Source organism: Camelus bactrianus, chromosome 5, assembly GCF_048773025.1.
Source record: "Camelus bactrianus isolate YW-2024 breed Bactrian camel chromosome 5, ASM4877302v1, whole genome shotgun sequence".
NCBI lineage: Eukaryota > Metazoa > Chordata > Mammalia > Artiodactyla > Camelidae > Camelus > Camelus bactrianus.
Genome location: NC_133543.1, coordinates 49,306,050 through 49,330,219, shown reverse-complemented (window position 1 = coordinate 49,330,219; position 24,170 = coordinate 49,306,050).

Here is a 24,170-nt window from a genome sequence, read left to right as displayed (position 1 = left end):
TGAATTAAGAGTCACTGCAATAAAAATTAGCATTGAAATAAAAGGCAAAATGAGAAAAACATGGCAATTACCATCATTACATTATGTTCACTTAAGGAAGGCAATTTAGTTGGGTGTGTATATATATTATACATATTATATGTATAAGTAATATGTATAACATATAATATAAATATTATAAATATGTATTATATATTATATATAGTAATATTATATATATCAAAATACTTTTAAGATCATGACCTTGCAGTATTTTGATAGTTCTAAAGCTTGCAGATATTTTAAGATAGATCATTAAAACATAAACCTATTTATCTGAAGCAATTCTACTCTTATTTATAAGCAAATCAAAAAATAAATTTTTTCACTTAACTTATTTCTCCCTGGGCAGTTGATATAATTTTAAGTCTTTTATGGGAATGGGAGACCTATCAAGAGACAACTATTCTTTTCGTTTGTTTTTATATTATATTTTACCCTAGAATAGCTAACATTTCCCATAAACGTGTTTTAAATGTCTAAAACATTGATTTGGAAAAGACTATAAAGATGACACCAGTAAGTGCAGCAAAACTATTAAGTTTTTTTGTAGTCTGGGAAAATGTGTATTGGAAAATGCATATGTGGATCTGAATTTTTAAAGTAGATGCAGTGGACAATTTTAGAAGCAACCCTCATGTTTTTCTTTTCTTACACAGGCAAGTGGTACTTACTTGAATTGTGTTACAAAATGTTAACTTGATTAAAATGCAATTAAAATTCATAATATTCTTTTATCAAAAAGATAATGCCCTGAGAAGAGTAAAATAAGTAGTAGCTTGATTTTAAAGCATTTTTCTTATAAAAGAAATAACTGTCATAAAAACAGTAATTTTGTGACATAAGATATAACAACTCCTCACACCACTCTCATTACATTATTTAGAGAGAACAACTATTAAAATTTTAATATGAGTTCTGCCAGACATTTTCAGGACACATATAAATACTTCTTTGTATAATCTGGAATTTTTTTCAAAAATAAAATCATATTATATATACTTGTATCTCTAGATAACAATATATCATGGACATTTTATATATGTGTACATAAAAATAAATCTTTTTTAAAGATACATTCATATTTTGGATGTATGGCTCATATGAGTAAATGATGTATTTTAAATATTTCTTTGCTATATTTTAAAAAGTTGTTTTATTTTTTAACCAGTCACTTTACTATGGTCTCTTATTATTTTCATCATGCTTCAGGTGATCCTCTTTTTTTCTGAGGGGATGAGGAGGTAATTAGGTTTACTTACTTATTTTTTAGAGGAAGTCCTGGGGATTGAACCCAGGACCTTGTACATGCTAGGAACGTGCACAACCACTTGAGCTATACCCTCCCCACTAGGTGGTTCTGTTAGATTTTTTGACATACAATTATACAAGACAGAAAAATAATAACTTCCCCACTTTTGTATGTTTATACTATTTTTCTTGTATTTACTGCATTGGCTAGTATTTATAGAGCAAGGTTAAATTAATTTTCATGAGAAATCCTTGTCTGGCCTTGATTTTAATAACAATCATCTGCATTTTCACTATTAACAATGTACTGGTGTTAGTTTGAGGTAATTTCTTGTCCTAACTCTAAATCTCACCCTAACCCTGACCCTAATTCTTTCCTCAAGACTTAACTATGCTCAGAATTTTTGTATTCAGTTCTAGTTTTACACGGGTTTTGTTTCTTTGTTTTAAAACCAGGAGCATGTCTTATATATACTTATAAATTTTTTTCAATTGAAACTATTTTTGTAGAATTTCTAAGTCATTGATTTGTGGTTCACCCTCATCTTTGCAAGAACAGCTTTATTTGGACCTTCTATTTATCCAACTGTAAAATGGATCATCTTTGACATCATTCTACTTTACATGGGCCCTGTTTCTTACAATGTACAATGATTTCTCCACCCAAAGAAACTACATTTTAAAGGTAGGTAGGTTCCCAGACTGACTGATAGAATTTCAATTTACCAGTGATTTTACTAAACTAGGTTACTCACAGTTCGATTTCAACTCTTTACTGTAGTTAGAACTCATAAATTTAAGGCCTAGACAGATTCAAGCTGTTGCACACGTAGGTGTTAGCAATGTGGAGGACCAGTACATTTCCATCATCTCCTAGATCTCAGCAGGATAAAATTAATTATACATGTCTTCTAACCAGTAACCAAAACTGTGGCTGTCCAGCCTGCCAAGCAGGCCCATGTCATTCCTGGTCCCATGGGTCTAAGGGCCTCCTTAATGCTTCCAGCATACTGACACACCACAGCATCTGTTTGCCAACATTTCTCATTGACATTGCCCTCATCCTTGCCACTGTCAAATCTAGTTTAGACAAATGCCATTGCATTTCTGCTCTTGACCTCTTACTATCCCTTCTATTCATTTCCTTACAGCAACCAGAAGGGTATCAATGAAACATACATCAGATCCCATCACTTTCCCTCTCAAAACTTCAAATGGTTTTTACTTGTGCAAAGGATAAAATATTACATTTGTTGTGCTCTTCCAGACTCTTCCAGATTGACCTACCTTACCATCCTCACCTCCTATAGCTCTCACACACAACACTGAAGCCTCGCCACACTTCCCTTGTTTCTGACACTCTCGCAAGCCTGTCCAGACTCAGGAGATTTTAAACCTGTTATTTTATTTACCCGAGAGCTTCTTCTTCCCACTCACTGCACGGATAATTCCATTTCCAGACCTCAGTTTCAGTGACACTTCCTCAAAGAAACCTTCCGTAACACCTTAATCTAAATTCCTACCCACTATTATAGTATCAGAGCCCACAATTATTTTCTTCCCTATTATGTACAATAATTGCTAAATACTTATTTATTTCTAACAATTTCCTTCTGTAAACTCACAAGTGGTTTTTCCCTCTCTGTATTTTAAGAATCCATGCACAGAAAGGTATAGTATCTAACGTATATTATCATCAAAATCAATGAATGATGATGAAATTAATACACAGATTAAACAGACAAATATGCTTCACTAACCCCTAAAGATATCATTATACTGAATTACAATAATAGATTTCATTTATTTGAGTGCTATTTATCAAGCTGTGTATTTGAAAATCCTGTCTGGTCATCATCCAAAAAGAGTGTACTCTGTCCTGAAACACCTTGTGCCTTTTCACTTCCGCATCTTCCACCCTGCTTTGATCTCAAACCCAGTCCCAAGGGACATCCATTTTTAGCTTACAACTCTGGACTCACAACCATATTTAAGAAAAGGCTGATACACATCCACCAGCCTTTTACTTTTGGCCTACTGAATTTGTCACATCTGCCTTTACTTCTGTCCAATCAAGATCCAGGTCCAGAGATTTCTATGCAACACTGATGTTTGTTACCACTCTATATTTTGACTGTGTGTTATCATATTAACAATGTAGGTCTTTCTTTCCCCAACAATTACTCATATCCTTTTCGGTATGCCTTTCTATACATAGAAGTTAAAGAAAGAATTTTAGAAATTCTTGTGTCGTGGTATTGTGACTTTTATTGGTAAATAAGTATTTTACCCATGTTTTCCACCTCTAAAAAGTATGGTAGCTATGCCATTCTGGGGAAATGATTATTCCTTCATATTTAAAATGTTCTCCTTCAGTGATGCAACTGAAGATCCCAAAGGCAAACTGGGACCTCTACACAGAAGACTCACATTAATAAGAGGAACAAAATGTGAAAAACTACATTTTATGTGGCTTTCATAATGAGAATAGGCAATAATTAAATCTAGCAAATAGGTAGTGGAAGGTAGGCTATGCATTCTTATGACAATCTGAATTGATTTTTTCCCCCCTGAAAAGAGATTTATCTTTGAAACTGATGATACAGATAATGCCTGGGGATAGGCCATATGATCCAGATTTGAGTTAGTCAGCCACAAAGTCAGACAAAAGCATTCATCTTCCTTAAAAAAATCACCGAGTCCTTTCTGTCTTTTGAATTGACTTCAAGTAAAAGAAATGTTATATTTTAATTTAAATGAATACTGAGAACCTTCTACTACAAAGGATCAAGGTGACTGACTTGTGCAGACACTTGGCACATCAAGAAAAAGTGGGAGAATAGACTCAATGACAATAATCCCCCCTGCATCCAATATTTCCTTAACTATGTATGATGTAATTTTCTAAATCTGTCTCAGTAAGTATTTTTCTTTAGAGGCTTACCCAGATGAGCATTTATAACTTTCTTTGATGTTTGTGTATTTTCTCAAGAAGCTATTATATCATGCAAAGTTCATTCTTCCTGTTTCCTCATATGCTTTCATCAGTTGATACATACGTATGTAATACATATATATGCACATATACATATATTACACATATACATACTAAAAGATAAAATATACAGAAAAAATTCCAAAAGAATTTCCATTCTTTTACTCTTCCTCTTTAAACTTTCTGTTATGTTTGAAAAACTACATTAATATCATGAACATGTATTCATTTTAGAAAAATACAAAGTATCAGAACTAGCTAAAAAAAATCTAGAATTACAGTAGATTCTTAAAACAAATGAATTTAATATCTGTGTTTATGACAACCAACTCCTGGTTCTGAAAGTATCATATGTGAATAGGTCTTTTCTTGAAGCATTCATTTGAATTGCACACACTCTGAGGCCAGGGAGTGGGAGCAGGAGCAGGTCTTTTAGCTGGCAACCAAGACCAGCTGAACTCACAGCATATCCATTTCAACAGGACTTTGTTGTTCTCTATTTGATGTTGCATATCCAGTGAACCCTTTTGAAGTGAGAAGTCTTTGTCTGTCAGTGAGAAATAGTCCCTAAGAAAAACTGACTAGTAGTGCTACTTGTGGGAATGAAGAGAAGTGAAGAGACCTAAAGCTGTGATTGTTCTTAGTCAGAAAATGGAAATTTGGAAGAAAGCTAAGACTATAATATTAAATTTGTGGCTTAAATTTATTCAACCTGCTTAATTAATTTTTCTTGAACATCAAGTCCATGCCAGGTATTGTTCAAGATCAAAGGGATTTAATAATGACCAAAATGGGGCATGTAGGCTGACTACATAGAGCACAGAGTCTAGTGTCAGGGAGGAAAAAAAACTTTCCTCTCCCTTCTGGGTTCTTCTAGCTGGTCTAACAATTACATTGACATGGGACAGATTAACAGGAGAAAATGATTTAATTTTGTACATATGGGAACCCCCTATATATGAGACAGAGATCCCATATACCTGAGAAGTTCATAAACAGAAAGGTAAAATGAGGTACTTATGCCATCCAGAGCTAATAAATAGAGTAGAGGCCTGGGGTTTTCAAGGATAAGAGGATCATTCACAGAACAAGAGAAAGAGCAAATGTTTGGTAATTAGATATTTGTCCTGCCATATAGATGGGGTCACCTAGATAAAATTTACTTCTGCTAATAACTCTTTTTGTGGGGAAAAAATAACCTCAATTTAAATTCGTATAGATCATTGAGGGATGGCAGTAGTTTCTCTTGAGCCTGCAGGGTCTTGATTGCCTTTAGCTCAAAATAATCCATATGCCAAAGCAGCACATCGTGGGGAGGCCTGTTCTACACCCCTACAGTAGCAGTAAATTATGTGCTTTAAACTGTTGCATATTTATATAGGTAGGTAGGTAGGCATTTCTTATTTATTTAAACAAGCTAACATTTGTAACTTTCACTACATGGTATACACTTTCTAACACTTGATAAATCTAACTTATTTAATCTTTTTTGACCTCATGAGGTATGTCCTATCATCATATTCATTTCACAGATGAGAAAAATGAACAGTGTGGAAGAGATTTGCAATAATAATATACCTCCCATTTATTGATTTTTATTTGTGTATCAGTCAAGGATCAGCCAGGAGCTATTCTATATCTTTTAAGCAGAAATTGTGACTAAAAATGTTTAACTGAAGTATAATGTGCATTCATAAAATACACACATTGTAATAGTACAGCTCAATAAATTTTCTTAGTTTAAAGATTCCCATGTCACAGCCATCAGATTTAAAAATAAAACATTATCAGTACCTCAAAAGCCCACATCATGCTCTATTTTTGTCCCTTATTCACCCAGGGATATCCATATAGGACTTATAGAATAATTGGAAGGGTTGAGGAACAAAGGTCACTGAGGCCACTTCTAGCCTCTAGGAAATCTGCAAATATAGAAAATAGAGGAATGTCACTAAATGACCTCAACTTCCTGTAGCACTGAATTGAGGATCTCTGAAAGAAAACTGGTTTATGACTTGCCTTTGCTCAAGCCTCTGTCCACAATTGTCATCAGAGAATTATGGCTTTTTCTTTAATGCCTTCCAAGTATTTTTCCACTGACTTTCACTGATTGAACATGACTTCATGAGAATCTTAGAAATAGAATATCTATAGTAATTGCCTGTGGTTGATGGGAAATCAGATGATACTGAGATGGACATGGTACTGAGCATCAACAGAAAATACCTGGTCTAGTCCATTACACTACTTTACCTTCTTAGCTTCTGTACACACACTAATGTGTATATGTAAATTACTAAATCACAACAAGAAACAACCATCCATCATACAAATGGAGGTTTAAAAAATAGAGAAAAAATTCATAAGTAGTTGCATCCATTTTTAGCTAATACTTATTTCTTGATCTGATCAGTCATAATCATTCATTGATATTATGTAACTTAAATACCAATATAATACTTTATATAAATTATTTAAGAAGAGAGGAAAAACTGTGTGTGTGTATAGATAGATGGATAGATGATCAAGGATAGGTATGTCTAGCTACTGCAGTTGTTTTTGCAAATGCCCAGTGCCATCTTACAAATGCCTTCTTTCTGCCACTATTCATTCTATGTTTCTTTCCCTCAGTAATCATCTAATTTTCAATGGTTCTTCACTTGTTGGGAGAACAACATTTTCATTCATGAAGGTCTGAGATGCCTATACCCCTGTCTATGTAAAATTGCTATAGCTCTCCACTAACTTTACCACTAAAAATAGAAGCAATAGTAGGTGCTTTAAAAAAATCCCTTAAGTTCTAGACATACTTTTCCTTGTCCCTATTGTGTAGCAGAAGCCACAACTCCCCTTGATAGTTGGCAGTACAGTAGTCTCTCTTTGCCTATTGATTCAGGATCAGAAGGTGCTTAATGTTGCCATATGGAAGTCTTGATTTTCAATTCAATCTCTTAATAGTGTGTCTCCCATAAAAACATAGTTCCTTTGAAAACTAAGATTCATAACAAGCCAAGTCCAAAGATGTAAATACAAATATCACAAATTATGTAAGCCACTTTCACTTCCACATTTGTTTCCAGGACATATGTCTTCTTCAGGCCAAGGGATAAGTGTCTTCATATGTTTATACAGGGCATATACTAAAATCTCTATAGCACCACACAAGCCTTAAGGCTTTGTCATCACCCAGCTTCATCATAACTGAATACACAGTAACCGTTTCACCTTTCTCTCAGTCCTGTTGCTTCTGTGTGATGCGTACATGCTAAGATCAATTATTCCTATGGACATGAGCACTTTATCTCACTTATTTTGCTTTCAAATTGGTAATAACAAAGTCTTAATAAAAAATCACGGCATATTATTTTTAAGAAATTGACAAGTTGATTCTAAAGTATATATGAACAGGCAAAGAATATAGACGAGTCAGGCTTTTTTTTAAAAAAAGAACAAATTTCAAAGCTCACTAACTATAGTAATCAAGATAATGTGGCTTTGACAAAATATATATATATATATATATATATATGTAAAAGAATAGAGAATTCAGAAATAGCCCCATGTCTATACAGCAAATTAACTTTTGACAAAGGTGCCAAGGTAATTCAATAGGGGAATGAAAGTGTTTTCAGTAAAAAATGCTAGAACAACTGGATATTGATGTGAAAAGGAAATGAAATTCTCCTCCTTATCACTCACTATAAACAAAAACTAACTCAAAGTGGATGACAGTTATAAACATGAAGCCTATAATTAAAATGTGTATTTTATATAAGAAATAAAGTCTTGCAAACTTGGAGTAAGCAAAAAATTTCTTAGATGCAAAGTAAAATCATAAAATAGATAAAATTAGCATCACAAAATTAAAAACTTTTATTCTTTGAAAGATGACATTACTAAAATAAGAATACAAGTTATATTTTGGGAGAAAATATTTGCAATACATGTATCTGTCAATGAAACTCAATCCAGAATATGTAAAATTCTTACAACTGAAGACTAACAACCCAATTTTTAAAATGGGCAAAAGATAGGAATATAAACTTCACAAAAGAAGATATAATTATGGCCAATAAGCATATGAAAAGATGCTCAGCATAATTAGTTGTTAGGAAACACTAATTTACAATAAGATGAAATATTATTTGATATCTACTAGAATGACTAGTATTGAACATATTGACAAAATCAGTCGTTGGTGAGAATTTAGAACAACTGGACCTCTCATGCTTGATATGTAGAAGTGCAAAAATGGTACCACCACTTTGGAAAAAGTTTTGGCAATTTCTTGTAAATTAAATATGCTTTTAGTCTTGACCTAGTAATACCAAGTCTATGTTCAACATAAGAGAAATAAAAACATGTATTTCCAAAATGTACAAAAATGCAAAAAATGTTTATTACAGTTTTATTCATAAAAGCCAAGCAATGGAAACGACCTAATTATCTGTCAGTTGGGGAATGAATAAACAAATTGTAGAATATTCATATAATGGAATCCTACTAGTGATGTAGAGTAATGAACTACTGGTACATTTCACAATGTGGATGAATCTCAAAAAAGAAAACCCCCAAACCCCACACATCATGTTAAATGTAAAAAGCAAGAAGTAAAAGATTACATACTATACAATTCCATTTATATGAAACTCTAGAAAAGGCAAATCTAACATCTAGTCATAGAAAGCAGCACACTATTTGCCTGGGGCCAGAATGGAGTGTGGGGTTGAGAGGGGCATAATGGGAGATTTTGAGGGATGATGGAGGCAATCCAAATGTTAATGATGGTAGTAGTTAAAAGGCATATATGTCTGTCTAAACTCACTAGATTCTACATTTAAAGTGTGTGTGGAGATTCCTCAAAAGACTAGGAATAGACTTAACATATGACCCAGTAATCCCGCTCCTGGGCATATGTCCAGAAGGAATCCTACTTCAAAAAGACATCTGCACCCCAATGTTCATAGCAGCACTATTTACAATAGCCAAGACATAGAAACAACCTAAATATCCATTGACAGATGACTGGATAAAGAAGTTGTGGTATATTTATACAATGGAATACTATTCAGCCATAAAAATGATAACATAATGCCATTTGCAGCAACATGGATGTGCCTGGAGAATGTCATTCTAAGTGAAGTAAGCCAGAAAGAGAAAGAAAAATACCATACGATATCACTCATATGTGAACTCTAAAAAAAAAAAGAAGACAAATGAATTTAAATATAAAACAGAAACAGACTCACAGACATAGAATATAAACTCGTGGTTGCCAATGGAGAGAGGGGTGGGAAGGGACAGACTAAGAGTTCAAGATTTGTAGATACTGACAGGTATATATAAAACAGATATACAAGTTTATACTGCATAGCACAGGGAAATACATAGAAAATCTTGTAGTAGCTCATGGTGAAAAAGCATATGAAAATGAATATGTGTATATTCATGTGTGACTGAAAAATTGTGCTGCACACCAGAAATTGACACATTGTAAACTGACTATAACTCAATAAAAACAAAAAAATAAAAAGTGTGTATTTTATTGTACACAAGGCAAAAGTTAATATAGTTGATTTAAAAAAATTAGATCTTGATCAGAAGTAATATTTGAGCTATGGTATATATATGTATACATGGAAGTCTTGTGAACTGTTGGTGGGAATATAAAATGGTACAGCCACTAGAGAAAACTGTAAGGAGGTTCCTAAAAAAGAATGTAAAAATAGAACTACTATATGATCAGGTAGTTTCTCTTAGGGGTATTTATCCAAAGAAAATGAAAACACTAATTTGAAAAGATATATGCTTCCCTATGTTCATTTCAGCATTGTTTACAATAGCCAAGATATGGAAACAACCTAATTGTCTATCAATGGATGAATGGATAAAGAAGATGCTGTGGAATACTATTGATCCATAAAAAAGAGTGAAGTACTGCCATTTGTGACAACATAGATGGACCTTGAGGGTATTACATAGGTGAAATTAGTCAGACAGATAAAGACAAATACAGTATAATCTCACTTATATGTAGAATTAAACAAAACAAAACAAAACCAAGTTCATGGATATAGAGAACAGATTGGTGGCTGCCAGCGGCTGGGGGTGGGGGAGCATGCACAAAAATGGGTGAAGGGGTAAAGGAGTATAAACTTTTATTTATAAAATGGATAAGTCATAGAGATGTAGGCAAATCCATATCCATAATAAATATCCAGTAAGTTGGGGAAAAGGAATGAGCAGAAAGACTCAGAACTACACATGATCCTATAAGAACTGAATTCATGATGGTGCTTAAGAGTTCATAATGTTTCTGTCATTTACAAATGCATGCTATATCCCTCATCTTATTCAACATCTGAATTTTGGTGAAGTTTTTAGGAAGACCCCACAAAAATATTCAGAGAAACTTTCTCAATTGTTGTAAACTGATTTCATCCTACTTAACAGAACACATTCTCATCGTTGTTGTAAAGCACATATTGCCCAAAGAGTGCAGCTTCACTTGTTATTATCACCACTTTAATTTGACAGATTCAGTAAAATTCTAAGTTAATGATAATAAGGAAAAAAAGATTGTCATAAAGGGTGGAATTTTAGCAAAAAATTATTTTAATAGTTTTAGAAATGCATTTACTATGCATAAAAATGATTGAAAGAAGAAAATATCACTTAAAATTGTCAATTATATTTTACTGAATCTTATGAAGAAAGTATGTTAAAATTGCATTATCAATTTGAAAATTCACAAATATCTTGGTAAGTATCCCATGTGAATATAATGGGTGGTCTCTTATATTTTTTTCTCATTGCAGTGAAAAAAATTTAGCCAAGTAACATCACCTTTTGCACCCACAGCTTGAGGTGATTATATGGAAACTGATTCTTTATTCAGCCACTTTTAATTCTCACTGACATACCTGTAAAATGTATTTTGTTTTCTTTATTTCTTCATTAAGCAAAATCTTATTTTCTTCTAAAACATCACATGAAATTTGACTATATTGTTTGTGACCCATATTTTATACTGTTTATTTTAATGTTAGAATATTGTATCCTATAAAGAAATATAATAACAAGGGGGCTTAAAAAGGAGTTAAAAGGAATGTTTATATATGACATGCCCAAATTGTATTACCAGATTCAGATGAGAAGGTAATTTTTTCAAACTATGAATAATATCTATCAAGCAATTTAGAATATAAAATATTAGAGTTTTGATTTCATAAATGAACTAGTCCATTATCTCTTGAAAAATTGAGGACCAGATGAATTAAATAATCTATAAAAGCTTATGCTGTCCCCAGGATTGAAATCCTTATTTAATTCAATCCCAGCTTTCCATTCACAACTGGCATTTAAACATACTGAAAATGGAATGTAAGTATAAAATAAATATACAAAATTCTGCCAATACATACAATTCTGAGTATAAATGTTTTTCTTCAATGCATCTTCTGCAATGCCTAAGTGGGTTTTTCTGGACTTTTACTTGTCTTTAGGCTCCTATTTATCTATCTTTTAATCATAGGCTATCCTAGGAAGCCTTTTTTTTTTAAAATAAGACTTTATTTTTTTAGAACAGTTTTAGATTCACAGAAAAAAAAACTGAGAAGATAGTGCAGATAGCCTCCACATACTCTCACACTCAGTTTCTCCTATTATGAATATCTTACACTAGTATGGTACATTTCTTGTAATTAATGAACCAATACTGATACATTATTATTAACTGAAGTTCAGAGTTTATTCAAATTAGTTTTTACCAGTGTCCTTTTTTTATTCCAGGATTCCATCCATGACCCCCCATTACATTTAATTCCTTGGGCTCTTCTTGGCTGTGACAGTTTCTCAGACTTCCCTTGATTTTGATGACCTTGACAGTTCTGAGGTGTACTAGTCAGGTATTATAGAATGTCCCTCAATTGGGGTTTGTCTGATGTTTTTCTCATGATTAGTCTGGGGTTATGAGTTTGGGGGAGAAAGATCAGAGAGGTAAAATGACATTTTCATCACATCTTATCAAGATTACATGCTATCAATATGATTTGTGACAGTTGGTATTGATCTTAATCATTTGGTTGAGGTAGTGCTTGTCAGAATTCTCCACTGTAAAGTTACTCTTTTTTCCCCTTTCTGTACTGTCCTTTTTGGAAGAAATTCACTATGACAGCCCACACTTAAGGAGTTAAGAGTTATGCTCCCCTTCCTCTAGGGTGAAGTACCTATATAAATTATTTGGAATTCTATATAAGATATTTGTCTCTTCTCCCACCATTTATTAGTTTATTAAATTTACTTATTAAGTGTGGACTCATAAATATTCATTCTATAGTTTGGGTTATTTTCTTGCTCAAATTGTTTCAGATCTGGCCATTGGAAGCATTTTCAGTTGGCTTTTGGCCCATTTGACATTCTTCCATCAGTGAGTGATTTTGTTTGTTTGTTTGTTTCTTTGACACTTTCTTACTTCTAGGCACTATAAAATGTTCCAGGCTCACCTTGTCATTCCTGCCTCAGTCCTGGAGTCAGGCAGTTCTCCAAGGAGCTCCAGTTCCTTTTCTTGGAGACTGGATGGTATCAGAAACCAAGATCTGGGTGCTAGTTGAGCCCAGAGGCCTACTTGAAATCAAGGATTCAGTATATTTGTCATGCAATAATGACACTGTGAAGAACTCAAATATATTATCAAAGGTAATCATTAGTGATTTTTAAATAATATGTTGCTCTATCCAAATTGAATATTTTCCCTTATATTCTCCGAGTTGAGAGAAGATACTTGCTGTTGTATTTTACATGGTAGCTGTTTACCATATGTTTCAGAATCAATATTGTGATTTCCCAGTGACTTACTCCATTTTTTGTCTTGTTAATAAACCTTTGTTGACTTGAGTTACTCAAACTCTCCCTTCACTTCCAGGCCCAAGAGACTTGATAAAAGGAATATATGGAAAGGTCAAATAGCCTTTTTCCTGAGTTCAGTCCGTTGGGTACTATACTCCGCTGAAACTAATCACCAATTTTTTTAGCTCTTACTTATTCTTCTAGGTATTCCAGAATAGCTTCATCTGAAAAAATGCATTTTTAGATTTCTGTGAAATTGGTCACCATCAAAAATATTTTAAGAAAGAGCAAATTATTTTTTTAGGAGAAGAGAGGCTGGGAAAATGGCACACCAAGCCTTGAGTCTAAGCGAAGGTTGTCATCTGTTCCAAAATTGGAACAGTAGAACTTTCTTTTCCGAGGTGTAAGCTACAGAAATTCTCTTTATAGTGTAAGATTATGGATTTCCTCCAAAGGGATTTCCTACCTGGAGAATGAAAATAACAAAACTAATCTCTGAAGAGGGCTTACTACTGACTTTCACAATACTGGAGCTACACATATTTTCATCCTTACTATAAAAAGGTAAATAGTATTCAATGTTAAAATATTTATACTTTCTTCATGATTATGTGAGATTATTCTGAACTGTAATTTTATCTTAGTATCCTCAATTCTGATTTCAGAGAATTGACCTAGGTGATGTTTGAGTCCCTTACAGCACTAGAATTCTATAATCAGGTTTGATTCTTTGATTCTATTGTTTCCACAAATATAATCAACAAACAGGAAAAACAATCCTCTAGTAAATAATTCTTCCATGTCCTTTCATATTGATGCATTGTTTCAAATGCAATTTTCTTCACAAATGGGTACAAGCAGGCATGCCCAAGAATAAGAACCAACTGAAAAATCATGCCTTTCAAGTGAAAGGTTTAGGTTTTTTCCTCAGTGCATGCAGCAACTTAGGAAATAGTTATCATCTTTGCCAGGAAAAGTGATTCTCTCCTTTGCTTAACTTTATTCCATTTATGTATTCTGGGAATAGGTTTCCTTAATATTTTAGAAGCAATCAATATCAGATATCTCTTAGCTTCTCTACTCAAGAGAACCAACTTTATCTTCATTTTACACAGAATCAATGTTCTATTTAACTCTAAATTATTTATTATGTACCATTTGGGATATAGAGGAAGCCATGTTTTGGAAAATAAGGGTTATGTAAAATAAATTAATTCTAAATTAGTATTCATGGATGTCTCACATAGACCTTGGATTTAGTTTGAAATAACACTAAACAGCAAACAAGAACAAAGTGCCTCTTCTGGAATAAATTTCTAAGCTGATTTTTGAACCTAAGAGACAGAGTATGACTACACTAGCCTCTGTTGCTTTTGGATGCACCTACCATCCAAAAAATATTTTGTATATGATTAGGGTAGAACAGACATTGGGTATAACCTGATTGTAATCATGAAAACCTGACATAGTGCTTAGAGCATAGTAGACACGCCAAACATTTTTGTTGAGTGAATAAATGTTCACAAAATGAATAAATGATTCAATCACTCCATTCACTCTCCTTAGTTAGGAGCTGATTTGTGATGTTACCACTCTTGACAGATGCAAAAACTTATTAATTATCTATGTGAGATCCAAAGCTTCATTACTGTGATTACTATTTTATTTGTAGCATTCATATTGTTAACTACATTGGCAATTGCTTTGAACTTCCTCAAGGCAAGGTGCCATGAAGTCATACACTTTAATTATAAAATCATCTCTTTAACAAAATAGACTATGATCAATTTTCTTAGAATTTCTCTGAAACTCTCTGTAAAACTCCCTCTAGAGTTTTCCTTCTATATTCTATGAACAAAATTATAGAAATAATGTATACCAGAGGAAGTCATAATTAGAACCCTGCTTTTTCTAAGTCACCTATGGATTGTATACCCTGTTAGCTATTTGTTTCAAGCAGAAAGTTCTTTTTCAAAAAAAAGGAGATTTGATTTTCAGCTGCAAAATAACCATTTTTTTTTAAGAAAAGCAATCTTCATCCAGCTTTCTATAATATTAACATACATAATTAAGAAGTCAACAGTAACACAATACTGTTATCAAACTAGAGACTTATTTGGATTTCACCAGTTTTTCCATTAATATCCTTCATAGCCCCCTCATCATAGTCAGAATTTGCACAAAAGTTCTTTAACCACTTAGCCCTGCTTACTTGTCCAGTTCTATTCTTCCATACTCTGTTTTATCCTTTGTATCCTAGTAGTATTCATGTTTTTTCCTTAAATGCATCGTCTGCCTTATGGTCACATAAATAGGTTAATACAGGAACACTTCCTATCTTTCCTCACCTAGACTATGTCCATTCAGATTTGAGCTTAATTCCAGCATCATTTCCCCCCAGAAACTTCTTCAAGTCCCTAGAATAGGCAAGTATCCTTGCTGCTGGGCTCCACTAACATTCAGGCTATATGTCTATCATAGCAATTATCATATTTTATTAAAATGATCTGCTCATGTGTCTGTCTGCTTCCCTGACCAGACTGTGAGGTCCTTTAGGGCAGAGGACATGTTCCTACTTCATTCTTATAACCTTAGTGTATGGCATAGCCCTTACCCATTGAAGGCATTCTGCAAGAGTAGACACAATTAAGGAAAGGGATATGGAAATTCAAATCTAAAATGTGGTTTTTGATCTTTAAACCACATTATTTCCATTATGCCATTTTTATCTCCTATCAGTAAGATTATATTAGATGATTTATTAAATAATATAAAATTATCATTGACATAATTACAGAAGTTGTACAATATTTTGTTACTTGTTATACTAGCTTTCCATTTGTTTTTAAGCAAGTCACCCATTCTCTTCAGTGACATAACTACATCTGAGGTGTTTCCAAATATAAACAGAGATTAAAGTTTGAGTCATTCATTTGCAACCCATGTAACTTTGATCAGATCTCTTATTCATCTTTATAGCTGACGGAATTGAAGATCCATCTTGAGTATGAAATAAAGTAAATAATGGGAAAATACAATAGAAATTATAGTTTCTCATCTGTAAAAGGAGTTGTCGTTTATGTTATTTGTACTCATATCACTCATATAGTGGTATCAAATAATGGTTTATTTCAGCTAAAGTGTGAAGATACCTGTCATAGTATGCAATTGTCACAAGAAAATAAATACTATGCAAATGAATCTAAAGAAAACCATTGAATCTTTTAGGGAAATGCTATGAGAATCTTAAAAGACTTTATTTTTGTTCTGTTTTGCTTTGTTTTCTTTTTTGGCAGAGTCAGAGATTCTTTATGGAGATTCACTGGGAGAAAATATTCTATGGATGAAATTACCATAGCACTATATGGTTCCTTCTAAATAGTCAACCACTTACATTTGCTGTAAGTTATATAGTACAGTCCTTTAGGGACCCCAAATGCTTAGGGTAACTTAACTAAAGTTATATATATATATATATATAAAACTTTATCAGTTTATATGTAACTTTTGTCTATATATATAAATATATAAAATAAATAGTGGTGGTGCCAGAATTTGATTCTGTCTCCAGAGTCCATGTTCTCAAATCACTATGTGTTTGAGCTCTGTTGGACACCGGGATCACTTGTTAAATTCTCCCGATGATTTGTACATTTCTTTATTGGATGTGAGGGTTGGGGGTGGGATTTTAATTTTGAATATCTATTAAAGTGACTAAATTACCTTCTTATGGGCAGCTTCCTGATGTTCTGTTGAAACTGAACTAAAACATATTTATCCTACATGTGATTACCATGTTAACATGACACTACCTGGTGACCTTTGTTTCCTTAGCTCTCTTACAATTTTAATGTCCATCTGCACCTCAAATCTACAGGATCATAAATATCGAATTCTCCTAAGTTGTACCGAGCTGAAAATATGAACTTTATGAGGATGATAACATTATTTAACAACACTGCATTCCCAGTTATGTGTCCCATGTGACTATAAATTTAAGCCCTATATCATACCAGATGTATAATACTGTAAAAGTTGTCTTCCTTACAAGTTTCTAAACAGTGCCTTTGATTTATTGACAATTTCATGAAAAGAAAATTCATGTCCTGAGCAATTCAATGACTTAAACATTAATTTGTAACTGAGACATGAACAAAGTCTATGTTTAAAACCTGTGATTATATAATTAAGTATCAATCAATATAGAGTCTAATTTGACTAAAGACAGAAAATGGAAGGTCTGAAGGTTCTGAAAATTCTCTAGTGAACCATTTAGAAATTGGAGCATAAAGACATTGTAAGGAAAACTCATAGGTAGAGGACAGTAGAAAAATAAAATTAAAAAGTGAACTTAAAGAATATTTTTCAGTTACCATTGCACAAAACATATATTTTAAAACTACATTAAATTATCACAATTAATTAAATAATAGAAATATAAATACCATGTTCTGTCATCAATCATCTGTTCTTTTTTGCCAGGTAATGACTAATCTTCTTTTAAAGCAACATATGATTGTATATATCTGATATCAATGTTCTCTTACAAAGGAAGAAAAATAATAAAAATATACATAGCTCCTATGAGGTTTAGTGACAATTGGAGATACGAGAATAACTGTCAGTTCCACTTTTTAAAAAATAATGAAATTGATGAAATTAATTAATTCTATTTACAGAAAGGAGAGTGGTGCTATGTTTACTTAGTTGAATGTGGCCGCACAGACTATTGCTAACATATTCCCCCTCAGAGTTAGCTTTTTAATTGTTTCTGGATAATGGGTAACTTCTAATACTACTTCAAACATGGCAGAGCACAGAACAAACCAAAGCCGAACTTGGGCCAATTGACAAGGGGTGGAGGAAGGGTTTTTAAGGTGGATCAGGGAGGCCAAACAACATCATTCTGTGTATTTAGCGCAAAGCAATCTGACCATTATGTGGACAGCCAATTGAGATAATTCTGCTAATTATATATTAATTAGAATTTAATCTTATGATAGGACTAATTATTTAGCTAATTTTCAGAAATGGAACAAGATATCGACAAAAGACACTAACTCATTCAACAGATTTGCTTCATACCTCATCTATTAAGAAGCTTCTCTTTTTTTCAAGAACTTTTTTTTTTACCTGAAGTATAAATGCTTGAGGCAGCACAGTGTCCTAGAAAGTGTTTGTGAGAGGAGTCAAGAGGCCAGATTCTTCTTCCTAATTAGTTTTATGGCCTTGGGCAAGCCACTTCACACTTTGAGCCTCAGTTTATGCATTATGATAAAATGATGGACTAAGGGTAGTTAGACAATCTCTAGGGTTATTTCTAATACTAACATTTAATAGGCCTGTATCACTCATTCTGTATATGATGGTTATTTTCAAATATCATGTGCCTTCTAGTTCAGAATTTATAGCAAATATTCTAGCAATATCTTTTTAATATTAAATCAGATGCCACATATATACTTAAGTAAATCAGCATAAATGTTAAAGTGCAGAGAAAAGTTTTATAATTCATCCAAATTCCTAAGGGCATATGGTATGAAGAGCATGATAAACAAATCTTTATTTCTGTGGTTAACAGAGAACACATATGCCCAGTTCCTAGAAAGATAGGAAGACATACATAGGTCTCCTATTTTTAAAAATGCACTGAATTCAAGGTCATACAAGTAACGAACATGATTCATTTTATCAGTGGAAGCTAAGGAGCCCCTTTTAATGAGAGTCAGCAATTTGGAACCTATGAGTTTTCAGCAGAATCAGGAGACACAGCTGAAGAAGAGCCGAGGACAGAAAACTATCAATCTAGGATGTCTAAGACTCTTCAGAAGCCAGTGGGACAGACTAGATAATGTCTTGACAAAATGGATGAGTTGGTGCTCTTTGTTCGATATTGTTCTATAACTGTGTGTGGGTTTGCTGAAACTGGCAGATATATAGCTTCAATCTTCATCATCCTTCCAGTTGTTAATATCATTCCAGCTGTGTGAAACTCATTCAAAAATGTTTCTATATCTTCTTGTATTTGCATATCTGGAATGCAGCTGTTGGAATACCAAATACTGTAAATGACTGCTCCAAGAATTTCTGTGTGCACTTCAAGTCTACTGAGATGAAATATTTCACAGTAAACTGCAAACAGAAATTAAGCCTAGTGCTCAAAACCATTACATATTACCAGTGAAAAAATAAGTCATAATCCAAGATAGCACAGAGGGCATTACCTTCCAAAGGAAGTTTATTTGTTTTATGGGAAAAAAAGCAAACAAAAAACTCAGTTTTTTTGGCTGACTTGTAAAATGGCTTTCAGTGCTAACTATATATTAGAAGCTAATTTGCCATTGCTTATAGTTTTCCTTTTATTGTTAATTTCTTAATTATTTTCATCATTAGATTTGAGAAACCTGAGAGTAAACCACAATCACTGAGAGAAATTAGAAGTAGACAGAAAGGATGGGAGGTCTCACTCACAGTGGCAAGTGAGACCTGGGAGAATACAGAGGCAAGCGGAAGGAGTGGTATATATAATCAAGAAAGCAGCTGAGACTAATTCATTAAAGCACAGTGATTGCAAGTGAATTCACCTGTAGCAGAACAGCAACACCAGCATACACTGACAAGCAGTCATTTTCAGGATGCTCATATTTATAATTCACTTGACCCAAGCTAGTCTTAGAACATGGCCATTCTAGAGGTGGATGTTAACAGAACATAGGTTAACATGGGTAGTTGTGAGAAAGCCAGATACTAGTAGGTCATAAGGGAAGACAGTCTGAACTTATTATAGGGTTCTAAACTTATGAAGAATTTCCTTTATGTAGAACTTCTAGATATTTAGAGTATAATGTGAGAGAACTTAATAATCATTAATTATCTTATAATAGGCCAACAGTAGAGTGAAATAAGAATGTGTTTCCCTAAGTGTAAGAATCAAAACTTATCTATTTTACTTTTCTTTATTCTAGTATCTACCATTCCACTAAAGAAATGAATAGGTGTGATTCTTATTTTCTGAAAAGATAGTATCGTTAAAGTGGGTTTCAAGAGGATTTACACTATTTCTACAGATATGGAAGATGTTTAGTTGTATAACATGTGGAAAATGTGCACATTTGGCAGAGGCAAATTTGAAATTCTTCCCTTTCAACAGACTCAGGTGCCTGACAGCTTATTATCAACTCTAGAAAACAATCAGAGCAATGTGAGAAAAATAAAGCTACTGAATTAAAAAAAAAAGTATGAGAATTACATGGAGCTACCAACCAGCTTAAAATTTTTGGCTTTGAAAACAATTTGATTATTGACTTAGGTTAGCAAAAATGAAAAACATATTTGAAAATTCAAGTCAGGAAGATAAATATATTATACCCATCTGGCAGGCAAGCAGTGCTTTCTAGTGGAATAGGGGAGCCAGCTCTAGAGAGAAAATTGGGTTTATTCAGAGGTAAATAATCCAACAGCAGAGACTTAAGGAGAGGGAAAAAGAACTTAGAAAATCTCCTGACAGTTGTTTTACAGGCCACTGATTTGCATCTCATATTGGAAAAAATTTAATTTTTAAATAAATGTGAACTTTAACAACAAAAAACCAAAAATTTTAATAATACGTTTTGTGGTAGACAGGCGTAAGGGGGCACTTATGATCCCCAATTCCTTGTAAACACACCTCTGCTAATCCCCCCACCCAACTTGTGTCTGAATAATACCTGTGAGTTGTTTCTAACTAAATGGATGCAAAAAGGTAATAGGATGTACACGATGAAGTGTGTAAGATTTCATAAGTGTTACATTCATCTTACCAGTGTCTCTCCATTACTGGCTTAGAAGAAGTTAAGATGCCATAAACCAGGAAGTGAAATCTGTCAACAACTTGAGAGAGCTTGGAAGCAGATTTGTCCCCACTTGAGTCTCCAGATGAGAAACCAGCCCTGGCCAACACGTTGATAGCAGCCTTACAGAGGATCCTGCTAAGCCATGCCTGAACTCCTGACCCATTAAAACGATAAGATAGTAAGTATGTGTTGTTTAAAGCTGCTATGCATGTGGCAATTTTGTTGTTTAGTAAAAGGAAACTATTAGTCCTATTTATATGAAGTTATTCATTTGTTTATTCAATCAACATGTGCTCAGGCACTACACTGAGTGTTGGGTCTAGTGCTAAACCAAGTTCTATAGCGTAATGGATCAGATACTCACTATATTGTACAATAATTTGGAGGAAATACAGTATCTTGTTAGAGCTACAAAAGGCTTTCTGGAAGAAATGATTTTCTATTCTAATACAAAATTTGAAATATGAATATAAATTTCCTAGGTGAAAAGAATGTTTCAGAAGGAGACAACTCATATGATGCTGAGGATGAAACTGAAAATAGATCAGTTTAGCAGTTTAGAATTGTGTGTCTGTGTGTGTGAATTTAGCAGAGATGGGAGGTAGCAAAGGGTAAGGTTGAAAAGGGATGTAGATTTATGCTGGTTTGTTCTTGTGAATCATTTACAGAGTTTGGACTGTGTCCTAATAAGCTGCTCTTTTCCTTTAGGTGTATGTATCATATGGTATTTTTGTCTTCACTTATTAAAGATTTTGGATTATGGAAGAGAGCAAAGTTTTTTTTATCATTCTGGTCTCAGTTCATTCCTTTTCCAACTTTCTTGTATGAAGTAAATACTATGATGGTTGGAATAAATGACAAAGACAGCATTGTAGCACTTGCCTTTAATATCATGGTTGTTGTATACAGCCATGCAAACTAAAATATTAAGAACTCCAGAGAATTTTAGTGACATACAGCAATGTTTCTCAAACAGCAACATGCATAAGAATTACTAGGGATCTTTCTAAAATGCAGGTTCCAATTCGGTAAGTCTGGAAAAGGCCTTCTGAATTTCTAACAGCCTCTCAGGTGATGCTGATGCTACTTGTCTGAAGAGCACACTTGCAAAAGCAGAGAAGTAAGTCATAATGTGACTAGAGTCCTCTGGAGTTGGTTAGTAGGATGACTCACCATTAGAGTAGCTGGGGACTCATGAAGTTGAGAAATCTCAGGAGTAGTCATAAACTGTGATTAAATTATGGTTAGAGATTGTTAAAATATGAAGGGATGCTTTTGAGCTCTTTTAAATAAAAATAGTTTTAGAGCACCCAATTCCAGTTCCTTAGATTACATACTGTGATTAAAATGGAGATTAGTGTTTTGTGAGCATCAGTATTCAGTTCAGTATGGGGCCACTACCAGCTCTGAAATGCCAGGCAGAATTCTACGATGAAAGAATTGAGTTGTTCTTGAATTTGTGTATAGAAAGGGAAGGCTATCCCTGGAAATGAAGAAGGAAAATGTATATCCTTAGCATCCTTCCTAATACAAACTAAAGGCCTGAGACCTGCTGGTGCTCCCTCCTCAACTCTGCCCCTGGGCTCTCCATTCCAGTCCCTACAACTACCAGACAGTCCCACACTCCTCAAAATAACCCTCCAGACAGTTTTCCATTATTCCATGGCCTTATACTCTATTAAGGCTATCTTGATGAATAAAAAAAAAAGTGAAAATATCTCAACAAATCATACTTCTGGTCACAGCTTGACTTTACTAGAGAGCAGACCTGAGGTGGAAATTTGCATATATATAGGAATTTTTTTGAAAAGTGCTATTGAAATCAATATGGGAGTGTGAAGGCAACAAGACTGAGCTCAGGAAAAGGGTAGGTTGTGATGCGGTCACAACAAAGCTTCAGCTGAGGCCCTGGAAACCTCTGGAGCTGGGATGGTCCTGAAGAGTTACCCCAAATTGAAGCAGTGGGCCATTTTGTTATATCCCCTCATAAAATAGTGACTGTATTCAGACTTAAAAGGGGAGACACTATTAGCTGAGGCAGCTCTTTTCAGCTAGTGGAGTAAGTGCTTTAATCTTGAAGGAGGGGTTAAATAAACTTTACAATGAAGTATCTACTATCATCTTTTCCATAAATAATTTGTATTTTAAGAGCCTTAACACAAGAATGGGAAAAGAAAAGCAAATAATGTAGCCATTTCATACTCTACTGTAGAAGTGGCTAAAGATATAAAATTCTCATACCATCCAGGGCAGTGCTTCTAAACCTACTTTGGTGACAGGCTACAGATGTTTATTATTTCAAATCTCTCAAGAACAGATGTATGGTTTTATCACACATGACCAGTACACAGCCTGTACAACATCTGGAATATACCCTATTCAACAAGATATGTCCACTGATCACAAGTGCTGTGGCAACATCAAATCACTATAAATACTTATAAAAGTTTACTCGATTTTTGTACTTATAAAGAATGGCTTGCTGAAGGGCTGGAATTTTTTGCTATTCAGATGAGCATTGTGGTTTGTGAAACCACATGTGGTTTCAAGTGGTCACCCAGTTCCTGTCTTTAAAGAAATTTTTTTTTAAAATCTAAGAAACAATTACAACACCAATAATGAAATCTACAGCAATAACACCATCAATTACTGCTCTTATTAGGAAAATAGATACATGGGCCTTTTCTCATTTCTTACCTCAGTTTTAAGGTTCAAGTGAATTGAAATTCTCCTGTTTTACGTCCAAGCCTTTTCTAGGTTATTTTAACCTCAGTCTCTATCAGGAAAGGACATTTGTCAGTCAATGCCCCTGTTTCATGCAGGTAATATTCCTTTAGCTGCTTTTTAAACTTTATATCCCCCTTCATATGTATGGGACATTTTCAGACCCACACTGTGCAGTTTCTGAATCAAACACCATCAGAAAAGGCCTCTTTTCAAAGGCTACTCCTGCTGAATTTGAGTCAGCCTCCTGTCACAGAGTGTCATTCTAAAGTTTAAGCTGCTGCAAGTTCAAAAAGATATGAAAAAATAGCTAAATAGTACCCTTATATGTATAGTACAATTCCTATTGGTCTTCTGAAAACTAGAACTGCTTTGACTATCCACTTAGACTTGAGCTGAGTGGCAATATTGTTCTTACTTGCAGGGAAGCAGCTACACATTGCAGGCAGAATGACTCATAAGGTGAAGCTTTACTTTTGCTG